The sequence below is a fragment of the Haliotis rubra genome, unplaced genomic scaffold (assembly GCF_003918875.1).
Source record: "Haliotis rubra isolate DU_JTF1 unplaced genomic scaffold, ASM391887v1 Scf846, whole genome shotgun sequence".
In the NCBI taxonomy this organism is placed as follows: Eukaryota; Metazoa; Mollusca; class Gastropoda; order Lepetellida; family Haliotidae; genus Haliotis; species Haliotis rubra.
Window position 1 is genome coordinate 145,009 of NW_025767575.1, and position 11,433 is coordinate 156,441.

General features: G+C 41.3%; 1 protein-coding gene across 1 annotated transcript in view; it reads right to left on the reverse strand.

Annotated features, from left to right (window-relative positions):
• LOC124262581 overlaps positions 1–10,869 on the reverse strand; it is a 35,300-nt gene extending 24,431 nt beyond the window's left edge. Inside the window, exon 1 of the mRNA XM_046697075.1 lies at positions 10,692–10,869. The gene's annotated coding sequence lies outside the window, so the exon portion shown is untranslated. The remainder of the gene's footprint in view (positions 1–10,691) is intronic.
• Between the last annotated feature and the right edge of the window lie 564 nt (positions 10,870–11,433).

Below are 11,433 nucleotides of genomic sequence, written 5' to 3' on the forward strand. Positions count from 1 at the left end.
ATTGATAATAACAAGTCAACCCTTTATATTGATAATAACAAGTAAACCCTTTATATTGATAATAACAAGTAAAACCATTTTTTGAACAGGGGTGCTAGTTAATAGGGATCTGAACCTGAGAAAATCTAGACTTGCTTCATTTAAGGCTTTGGCATTGCAGGGAGGACAAGACAGTAAGGGAAATAATGTGGTTCAGGGACTGTAAGACAGACTATAGGCAGCTACTATATCTACCCGATTAATTAGAAAGTTATTTGACATTTACGGCAAGTAAAGGATGGGGTCTTTCCCACACACGAGGTCAGGTCTTTTTGTACGTTGACATATCAAGTGAGTTGTCAACGCCATTGTGCAAACAGGATGTCCAAGAATCCAGGTCAAGATCGATTCCACTGCACCAGACAGAATGAATATAAAGCATGTTCGAACGGTATATCCGATAACAGCCACAAAGTCATTGTCATTATCAGTACTGATGCTGACGATACTATATCATGTACATCCATATCACTATGACGAATCAATATCAAATATACACAAATAACCTAGTTAAGCACCCCCTGGCATATATCATTATTCAATGAGCCCCGATCTTAACCCTTTTGAGAATTTCTGGGTCGTCGCAACAAAGGGATCCTCCTTAGACTAACAACTGGTCTCTGAAATGAACATATGTTACAGAAAAACATTCATAGTAAAAAAATAGATAAAATATAATGAAAAGGAGCCCTGAGACTTTCTTCATTTTCAGAAGCAGTGGAAATCTAGACTTGCCACATTTTCTAGACTTGCTTGGGCTTTCTTGGATATATTTGCTTCAGGGATCTCTATGATAAGACTAGGGCCCTTCTGTACAGAACCAGGCCCAATTGGAAGCTACTTTACACGAGGAATGGGGTAGACTGCCCCTTCAGAGGATCATTCACCAATAATTCCAACATTAAACATTCCAGGGCCATACTTGTACAGACATGGTTTTGTATGAAAATCGGTGTTTTTTTACAATGAGCAATTATCTTCATAAAAGCAACATGGATTCCAATCATTTTGTCGTTTTTCATGAGTCAAAGGATCATACGGATCAGAAAAATTCCTGTTTTTCCAACGTGGTCGCCACGAGAAATTTTATGCACGTGTTGAAAACCCATCACTGCAAAAATACAGGGGGTGCTTATTTCGTTCCTTGTGTATAGTATGGCACCTGATACAGTACAATACACTACAGGGACAAATGTGGTACAGACTCAACACAAGGTACTGTATAGTATGGCACCTGATGTTGGCTAAAGGCAAATACAGTCGCACAATACAGGGACACATGTGGTACAGACTCAACACAAGGTACTGTATAGTATGGCACCTGATGTTGGCTAAAGGCAAATACAGTCGCACAATACAGGGACACATGTGGTACAGACTCAACACAAGGTACTGTATAGTATGGCACCTGATGTTGGCTAAAAGCAAATACAGTCGCACAATACAGGGACACATGTGGTACAGACTCAACACAAGGTACTGTATAGTATGGCACCTGATGTTGGCTAAAGGCAAATACAGTCGCACAATACAGGGACACATGTGGTACAGACTCAACACAAGGTACTGTATAGTATGGCACCTGATGTTGGCTAAAGGCAAATACAGTCGCACAATACAGGGACACATGTGGTACAGACTCAACACAAGGTACTGTATAGTATGGCACCTGATGTTGGCTAAAGGCAAATACAGTCGCACAATACAGGGACACATGTGGTACAGACTCAACACAAGGTACTGTATAGTATGGCACCTGATGTTGGCTAAAGGCAAATACAGTCGCACAATACAGGGACACATGTGGTACAGACTCAACACAAGGTACTGTATAGTATGGCACCTGATGTTGGCTAAAGGCAAATACAGTCGCACAATACAGGGACACATGTGGTACAGACTCAACACAAGGTACTGTATAGTATGGCACCTGATGTTGGCTAAAGGCAAATACAGTCGCACAATACAGGGACACATGTGGTACAGACTCAACACAAGGTACTGTATAGTATGGCACCTGATGTTGGCTAAAAGCAAATACAGTCGCACAATACAGGGACACATGTGGTACAGACTCAACACAAGGTACTGTATAGTATGGCACCTGATGTTGGCTAAAGGCAAATACAGTCGCACAATACAGGGACACATGTGGTACAGACTCAACACAAGGTACTGTATAGTATGGCACCTGATGTTGGCTAAAGGCAAATACAGTCGCACAATACAGGGACACATGTGGTACAGACTCAACACAAGGTACTGTATAGTATGGCACCTGATGTTGGCTAAAGGCAAATACAGTCGCACAATACAGGGACACATGTGGTACAGACTCAACACAAGGTACTGTATAGTATGGCACCTGATGTTGGCTAAAGGCAAATACAGTCGCACAATACAGGGACACATGTGGTACAGACTCAACACAAGGTACTGTATAGTATGGCACCTGATGTTGGCTAAAAGGCAAATACAGTCGCACAATACAGGGACACATGTGGTACAGACTCAACACAAGGTACTGTATAGTATGGCACCTGATGTTGGCTAAAGGCAAATACAGTCGCACAATACAGGGACACATGTGGTACAGACTCAACACAAGGTACTGTATAGTATGGCACCTGATGTTGGCTAAAGGCAAATACAGTCGCACAATACAGGGACACATGTGGTACAGACTCAACACAAGGTACTGTATAGTATGGCACCTGATGTTGGCTAAAGGCAAATACAGTCGCACAACACAGGGACAAATGTGGTACAGACTCAACACAAGGTACTGTATAGTATGGCACCTGATGTTGGCTAAAGGCAAATACAGTCGCACAATACAGGGACACATGTGGTACAGACTCAACACAAGGTACTGTATAGTATGGCACCTGATGTTGGCTAAAGGCAAATACAGTCGCACAATACAGGGACACATGTGGTACAGACTCAACACAAGGTACTGTATAGTATGGCACCTGATGTTCGCCAAAGGCAAATACAGTCGCACAATACAGGGACACATGTGGTACAGACTCAACACAAGGTACTGTATAGTATGGCACCTGATGTTCGCCAAAGGCAAATACAGTCGCACAATACAGGGACACATGTGGTACAGACTCAACACAAGGTACTATATAGGGACTGATCCATCAGATCCTCCTCGTTTCAATGGTTGAGAACCTAGCTGTTGTAACCTTGATAAAGATCATTAGATGAAATCTTTTCATACAGATCATGCTCAATTGGTCGTCAAAAGTTGTTTACTAAAGACACCAAGGGCTGGAGCAGATGGAATGTTGCTCGACATTAAGAGAACGTTGACTGTTGGAATTTGAAGTCATTCTTCTTGTCATACAGTTTTGTGGATAGGTGTAAACTGTGAAACAGAGGAAGTCTCAAAGTGCCTCTTGCTTCCATGTAAGTGGGTGGTTATTGGTGGAATGAAACTGGTGGCTGTTTTACCATTATTGACAATATCAGATCGTCGATGTCCCCGGAGCTTGAGTCGAACCTCTTGGCCAGATTCCCTTGTTTTGACTGTGCCAATCGGAACAGAGGCATATATATTAATATAGGCAAGAAACCTCACCAGCATGAGGTTAGCAGGGTTGTGAGAGTTAGTGATGCTTCTACATCCTTGTCATGGCCGGCATGACCTGCCATGCCACCATGCCATGCGAGGTGCTCCAAGCTCAGGTACATGCATCACATCTATAGTGAGGTATGTGATTCCCTACATAGGTACAATGATGTGGAGTCCATTTTTTGTTTCCTCCACCGTACTATTGCAAAATATTCCATACTGTTTAAAGGTACTGTTTACACATGAATTGATGTATTGTAAAACAAATTCGTAACGTTGAACAGATTATTGTAATGAGCTCAATAAATGATGAAAATCAGTGAAAATTGGTGTATTCTTAACAAAACTTTACACCAGAAAAGCAGCTGTTCACATACACGATATATGCCCATGCTTTTCATCAATTTGATGCATTATCCTCATCTCCATAAAGTTTGCAATTGGTTCCCCCAGGGTAGTGGAGAAATTCATGTTCGATGTAACATATATAGAGAATACTACACGAGGTCTCATTACATACGAATTATACGAAACGAGTGTCGTATGTAATGAGACCGAGTGTGGTATTTTATTTATTACCCACGTCTTACATGCATTAAATTGAAAAATAGCGTATTTTTGTTATTTTTTGGTTTCAAACCGGAACCGGTTTCATAAAGAGGTTGCGGAAGAGTTTTGTACTGTAGTACAATATTTGCATGACGTCACACTGTAATGACGTCACTGCCTTGGTAACAGACGTCAGGATGCATGTCAGTTGCAATCGCCTCGTACAGCCTCCTACAGTAAACTACTCCGTAGCTCCCCGTTTCTTGGTTTGCAGTTGCTTCATTCGGCTAACATCACTGGTGGAAACATTTCGTTTATGTTTTTCGACGGATATGATGTCTCAGTTCGACTCACAATTAAACAGCGACACGGCAACGTTCGCAATATTTACATTCCCACAATGCATTTAAGTTATAGAATGAATGAATTCACATGTTCGTTATGAATGAAAAAATAGTTACGTCAGAATGTGACCTAATTGAGAGGTCATCGGTTATCCAATCAAATTGTTAGAATCTCAGGTCAAGTCGTTACGACACAGGTCAACGCGATACGACACTCGTGTGACGTACGAGATTTGTATGCAACTACCCCATACGTTGACCACGTGGGTAATAAATAGAGAATCTCACCCGAGTGTCTTTTGATATCAAATATATCACCACGAGTTGATAAAGTAACAAATATCCGAGGCTTGCCGAGGATATTTTTACTTTTATCAACGAGTGTTGATATATTTGATATCAGAAGACACGAGGGTGAGATTCTATTTATCATCCAAAATCACTCTTCATTAATTTTCAATGAAAAATGTACATCTTTGAACATGGTACTGCCATTAGACTTGCAGTGCAGCGATGTCATAGCATTGTGACGTCATCAAGTACATGACGTCATAGCATTGTTAGGGCATTGTACAAAATCTACTGTCAAAACGATATCTCCTAGGAGATATCGTTTGATCTCACACAAGCGATATCTCCAGTGGAACACAGTTTTGGATGATAAATATATATATACACACATGTAGCGAGTGTTTTACGTGAGTCTTAACCTTGATGGGTAGTATATATGTTACTGGGGAAACTGTCCAAATTGCATTTTAAAGTTAGCGCGTTGTGTTTCTCAACAGAACAAAACTACTTTATGCCAGTGAAGATAAAGACATATGATCTCGATCGACGACAATACACTTCAACCAAACCAAACATGGTCATTTTCAAACATCCTAAATTCATTAAAAATATATGTAATGCCTGAGAAAGTTAAAAGTGGAGTAAGATGGATCAATAGTTCTCCAGCTGCAGAATGAAAATGGTGTCACAATTCACTCGGTGCCTCGTTACACTCCACGGGGCGGTGGAGTAATAGCCTAGAGGTAAAAGCATTCGCTAGGCGCGCTGAAGCCCCAAGAGGGTAATGGCATACTCACTCACTCACGCTTTACTCTGTATTACGATTGGAGGTTCATACCGGTACGTGAACCGTTCACATTGATCGACTGGATCTTTCCTTCAAACTTTAATGAGCTCATGAACTTTACTCTAAGACAAAAACACAATGTCACACAGCTAACTCCAGAAACAAATTGGTTCTTGTGAAAAATACGTATATACTCCAGGTTTGAACTCACTCCGTTAAGGCTATGTTTGTTCTCAGAAGACACTGAATGGCGGTACAGAGTGCACGATTCACCAGCTGAATGAATGAATGGGTGTGACTGTACGCCGCCTTCACCAGTAGTTTAGCAATATTACGGCGGGGGTCAACGGAAATGAGATCAACAAAATTGTTCCCATGTGACGAATCAAACCCGACCCTTCAGCGTGATGAGTGAACACATTACCCATTATGCAATTCTGCCGCCCTGGGGGATATCTGGATCTGTCTTTGGTTTGACTCGACGACATGTCCATCTCTTTTGTAAAAGATTGCAAAGCTCCATAACAAATACCTCAAACAGCGATATATTGCTGGGGCCAGGAGATACACATGTCTCCTGTCTCTAAGATTGACCTTGATTAAAGTAAAATAAAAAAAGGAAGCGTTTGAGATAAATCATAGGATTTGCTTGCTTTTGCTAAAAAGAACAAGGTTTAATTCTGTCAAAATAAGAAAACATTCGCTTTTTCAACTGTGGCCACAACTATGCACAAGGCAAACTATTTGGGCCTTGATCCGCGGGGCATTTGTCAATAAACCCGGATATCACAGACACACTGGCAGTTATTTGTTCAGAGGTTCAGGGCAATTTCTCAAAGTATCATTTACTGGGAAAACGGTATTTAAAATGCAGGACATGCTCATAAATAACATCTGTGAGATGCTGGGACATTTGTATGTATAGTTTCACTGATATAAACATTATATACGACCCACGTGCTTCCTCAAACCCACAGACCACAGTAAAGAGTTCTACAGGAAACCCACCTTGATTTACACTCATTGCGAACTCGCACGGCCCAAAGAGCCCTTTGAAGACGTAATCAGTCTTACAATCATCTCCGGGATATGTCTCAAAATATTGTATTCAATCTTACATTGAGGTACTGGACCTGTACCTTACAGTAACCATCGCCCTGAGAGATCATGGCGTACACACAGGCCCAATGTTATACCATTAAACGTTCAATACACGTTTCTATAATTGCCCTAACATGCGATATTCGAAGATCAAAGAGGCAGCTTGTCTATGACACATATCCTCCGTGTCCTCATCTCAGTCAACGAGAACGCAACGAGATGACTCCACAATTATTGACATTTGCGCCCATTGGGAAACACGTTCTCCCAGCTTCATAAACAGTGCAACTGCAATCTGTTATCGGATTCATACATCTGTCTACGCTTCTTCCAATTAAGAAAACTTCTATCAAAGAGACATGCCAAAAACTCGAAGCGACCGGAGCGCACCCTAGCGGCGAGGAGCGTTATCCGATCAGTCACGTGTTACAGAGGGCCATTAGTTTCAGGTGCTAAGAATCAGGAACCGACATAACAATGTAAAAATTGGCATGACGTGACAGATGATATGGACAAACTGGGGAAAAGAACAAACCTGGTTTACAATGACGTATGATGATGTATGGAGGTAAATAATTTCTTTCGAAAACACATACATCATTAAATGTATTTTATTCACTTCTGTTGTAGGAAATGGTTAGTGATGAGGCGACACGGCACTAACGTCTTCAGGATGTGCTGACGTGGACGTGACGGGGGTAACAACGTTTGGTACAGAGTAATGGTCTCGTAGGTGTATTGACATTGACAAAACGATTCCCCACTATCATTGTCACTGCTGAACTGGTGACTGTGCACCTGACATAGACCTGTCTTAGATAGGCCCGATGGATAGATCTGACATAGACCTGTCTTAGATAGACCCGATGGATAGATCTGACATAGACCTGATAGATGGATCTGACATAGACCTGATAGATGGATCTCACATAGATCTGATAGATGGATCTCACATAGACCTGATAGATGGATCTTACATAGACCTGATAGATAGACCTGATAGATAGATTTGACATATACTTCACTTAGATAGACCTGATAGATACATCTGCTATAGACCTGATAGATAGGTCTGATAGATAGATCTGACATAGACCTGATAGATAGGTCTGATAGATAGATCTGACATAGACCTGACTTAGATAGACCTGATAGATAGATCTGATAGATAGATTTGATATAGACCTGATAGATAGATCTGATATAGACCTGATAGATAGGTCTGACATAGATCTGATAGATAGATCTGACATATACCTCACTTAGATAGACCTGATAGATAGATCTGATAGATAGATCTGACATAGACCTGATAGATAGATCTGATATAGACCTGATAGATAGGTCTGATGGATAGATCTGACATAGACCTGATAGATAGGTCTGATAGATAGATCTGACATAGATCTGACTTAGATAGACCTGATAGATAGATATGACATAGACCTGTCTTAGATAGACCTGATGGATAGATCTGACATAGATCTGATAGATAGATCCGACATAGACCTGTCTTAGATAGACCCGATGGATAGGTCTGACACAGACCTGTCTTAGATAGACCTGATAGATAGATCTGACATATACCTCACCTAGATAGACCTGATAGATAGATCTGACATATACCTCACTTAGATAGACCTGATAGATAGATCTGACATATACCTCACCTAAATAGACCTGATAGATAGATCTGACATAGATCTGATAGATAGATCCGACATAGACCTGATAGATGGATCTCACATAGACCTGTCTTAGATAGACCCGATGGATAGATCTGACACAGACCTGTCTTAGATAGACCTGATAGATAGATCTGACATATATCTCACCTAAATAGACCTGATAGATAGACCTGATAGATAGATCTGACATAGACCTCACCTTGATAGACCTGATAGATAGATCTGACATATACCTCACTTACATAGACCCGATGGATATATCTGACATAGACCTGTCTTAGACCTGATAGATAGATCTGACATATACCTCACCTAGATAGACCTGATAGATAGACCTGATAGATAGATCTGACATAGACCTGTCTTAGATAGACCTGATAGATAGATCTGACATAGATCTGATAGATAGATCCGACATAGACCTGATAGATGGATCTCACATAGACCTGTCTTAGATAGACCCGATGGATAGATCTGACACAGACCTGTCTTAGATAGACCTGATAGATAGATCTGACATATACCTCACTTAGACCCGATGGATAGATCTTACATAGACCTGTCTTAGATAGACCTGATGGATAGATCTGACATATACCTCACTTAGACCCGATGGATAGATCTGACATAGACCTGTCTTAGATAGACCTGATAGATAGATCTGACATAGATCTGATAGATAGATGCGACATAGATCTGATAAATAGATCTGACATAGATCTGATACATAGATCTGACATAGACCTGTCTTAGATAGACCTGATAGATAGATCTGACATAGACCTGATAGATGGATCTCACATAGACCTGATAGATGGATCTCACATAGATCTGATAGATGGATCTCACATAGACCTGATAGATGGATCTTACATAGACCTGATAGACCTGATAGATAGATTTGACATATACTTCACTTAGATAGACCTGATGGATAGACCTGATGGATAGATCTGACATAGACCTGACTTAGACCTGATAGGTTTACCTGATAGCTAGACCTGACGTAGACCTGACGTAGATAGACCTTATAGAGACAACGAAAGTATTTTACACTGACATGATTTTTTAAATCTAATTAGACGTCTCCACCCGATAGTTGATATGTACTTGTATCCTAGGTACCCGTGAACATCTGGGGTAGAACTGGTGTTCAGCACCCGGGACGGGTGGTCAGGCTGGTGGTTGAACATGTCATCGTTTCCACTGACGCAGCTAGATGCTCAGGATGTTGTTGTGGTGTTAAATACCAAAGAAACAATTAAATACATCCAGGTTTTGTGGTACAGGTGGCACAGTATACCATCTGTCTCTACAAGAATTAGAACCAAGTTACTGTTTGAAAGTGTATTTATTTGCTGCTTAATTAATTCCCCGTCAGTAACTATCTACCCCGGTCACATAATCCTGTGATTGATGTTACAACTATCGAACCACGTCGTCGGACAACCAGGTGACTAGGTCCAACCACCCGACGTACCCTTCCAGTCACATGTCTGCACGTTGTGGAAGTGTTCTTATTCTGAGTAATACAATAATAGTAAACAATAAGCAAGCTTAATGGATAACAACTTCTTTATTACGACGTTTCGATACAGATTCTTGTACCGTTGTTCACTCTAGGAATACAGAAGTTGTTATCCATAAAGTTTGCCTATTTTGTACTTCGCAGCTACTAAAATGCCACTCAAAGAAGATCAAAGAATACATGTGATATCATGTTCAACAGTCAAAGTACCAAAACAACACCATTTGCGCTAAGGAGAGTTGATTTGTAAAATATTGGCACTAAATGTAAGTTAGAAAAAGAACGAGAGAATATTTTGAGATGGGTACATGTATTCAAGTTCTGAAATCGTCGAATGTACCAAATGTATTGCCTCTTGGAAAAAGATGAGTGACTGGCATTACTACTCTAGCTGCTACTGCTGCTACTACTACTACCACCACCACAACTACTACTACTACTGCTATCATTACTACTACTACTTCTACTACGACTACTACTACGACTACTACTTCTACTACTATGACCAGTACCATTCCTATTCCTGCTGCTACTACTAATAATACCAGTACTATTCCTGCTGCTACTGCTACTATTACAACAACAACTACTACTACTACTACTGCTATTACTACTACTACTACTACTACTACTACTACATACCACTACTACTACTACTACTACTACTACTACTACTGCCACTACTTCTAAGACTGCAGATTCCAAAGCTTCAGTAAGAGTTTAGTATGAGTTTCTGCAAATGAAGTGGATGCAATAGGTAAATCACGGCAGGACTTACCTGAGCGTGTGAACGTCCACCAGGTAAGTCTGTCTGTGTGTCAGTCTGTTGGCTAGTTGACAAAGTCCAGGTTTTATACCGGCATGGAGCGCGTGGCGCGTGCACTGAGCGCGAGCTGGCTGAGTCTGAGTAATCAATGAGAACTGGCCGACACGAGTGGACAGAGAGGCCGAGAGGGGCGGGGCACACTATGCGGGGGTTGGGATCGATCGAGTGTTGAAGTGGGGTGACATGAAGGTTACGTGCTGGCTATATCAACCAGTGGCGATCGTGGGCGTGGCTCGGAGACGTTTGACATCGGAGTCAAGGAAATGATGAATAAAAGATAGCAGTGAGTTACAAATGGGTGTCACCAGTTTCCATGCAGTGGCCATCTGTCTCGGGAAAGTCATACGGAGACACATGGAAACACACTTACAAGTAGAAATACACTCACGTCCTCAAATATGTGCGTGTCTGCAAAAGTGGAACATTTTACTAGAACGACAGCAAAAGTTAAGGAACGCGAAACCAATGGTGCGCATGTGTGTGTGCGTCTTGCGCACACGTGTGCGTAAGTAGCTTGTACGGGTATGTCTGTGCTTGTGTTTCTATGTGAGGTGGTGTGTGCATGTGTGCTTGTGTGTGAGTTTATTGGTTTGTTGTGATGGGGATGTTTAAATGGAATCGGTATTCTAAGAGAGCCTGGTCCCAAATGACGTTGCTATGTTCTACACCAGAATTGGACAGGCATACAAAGTTG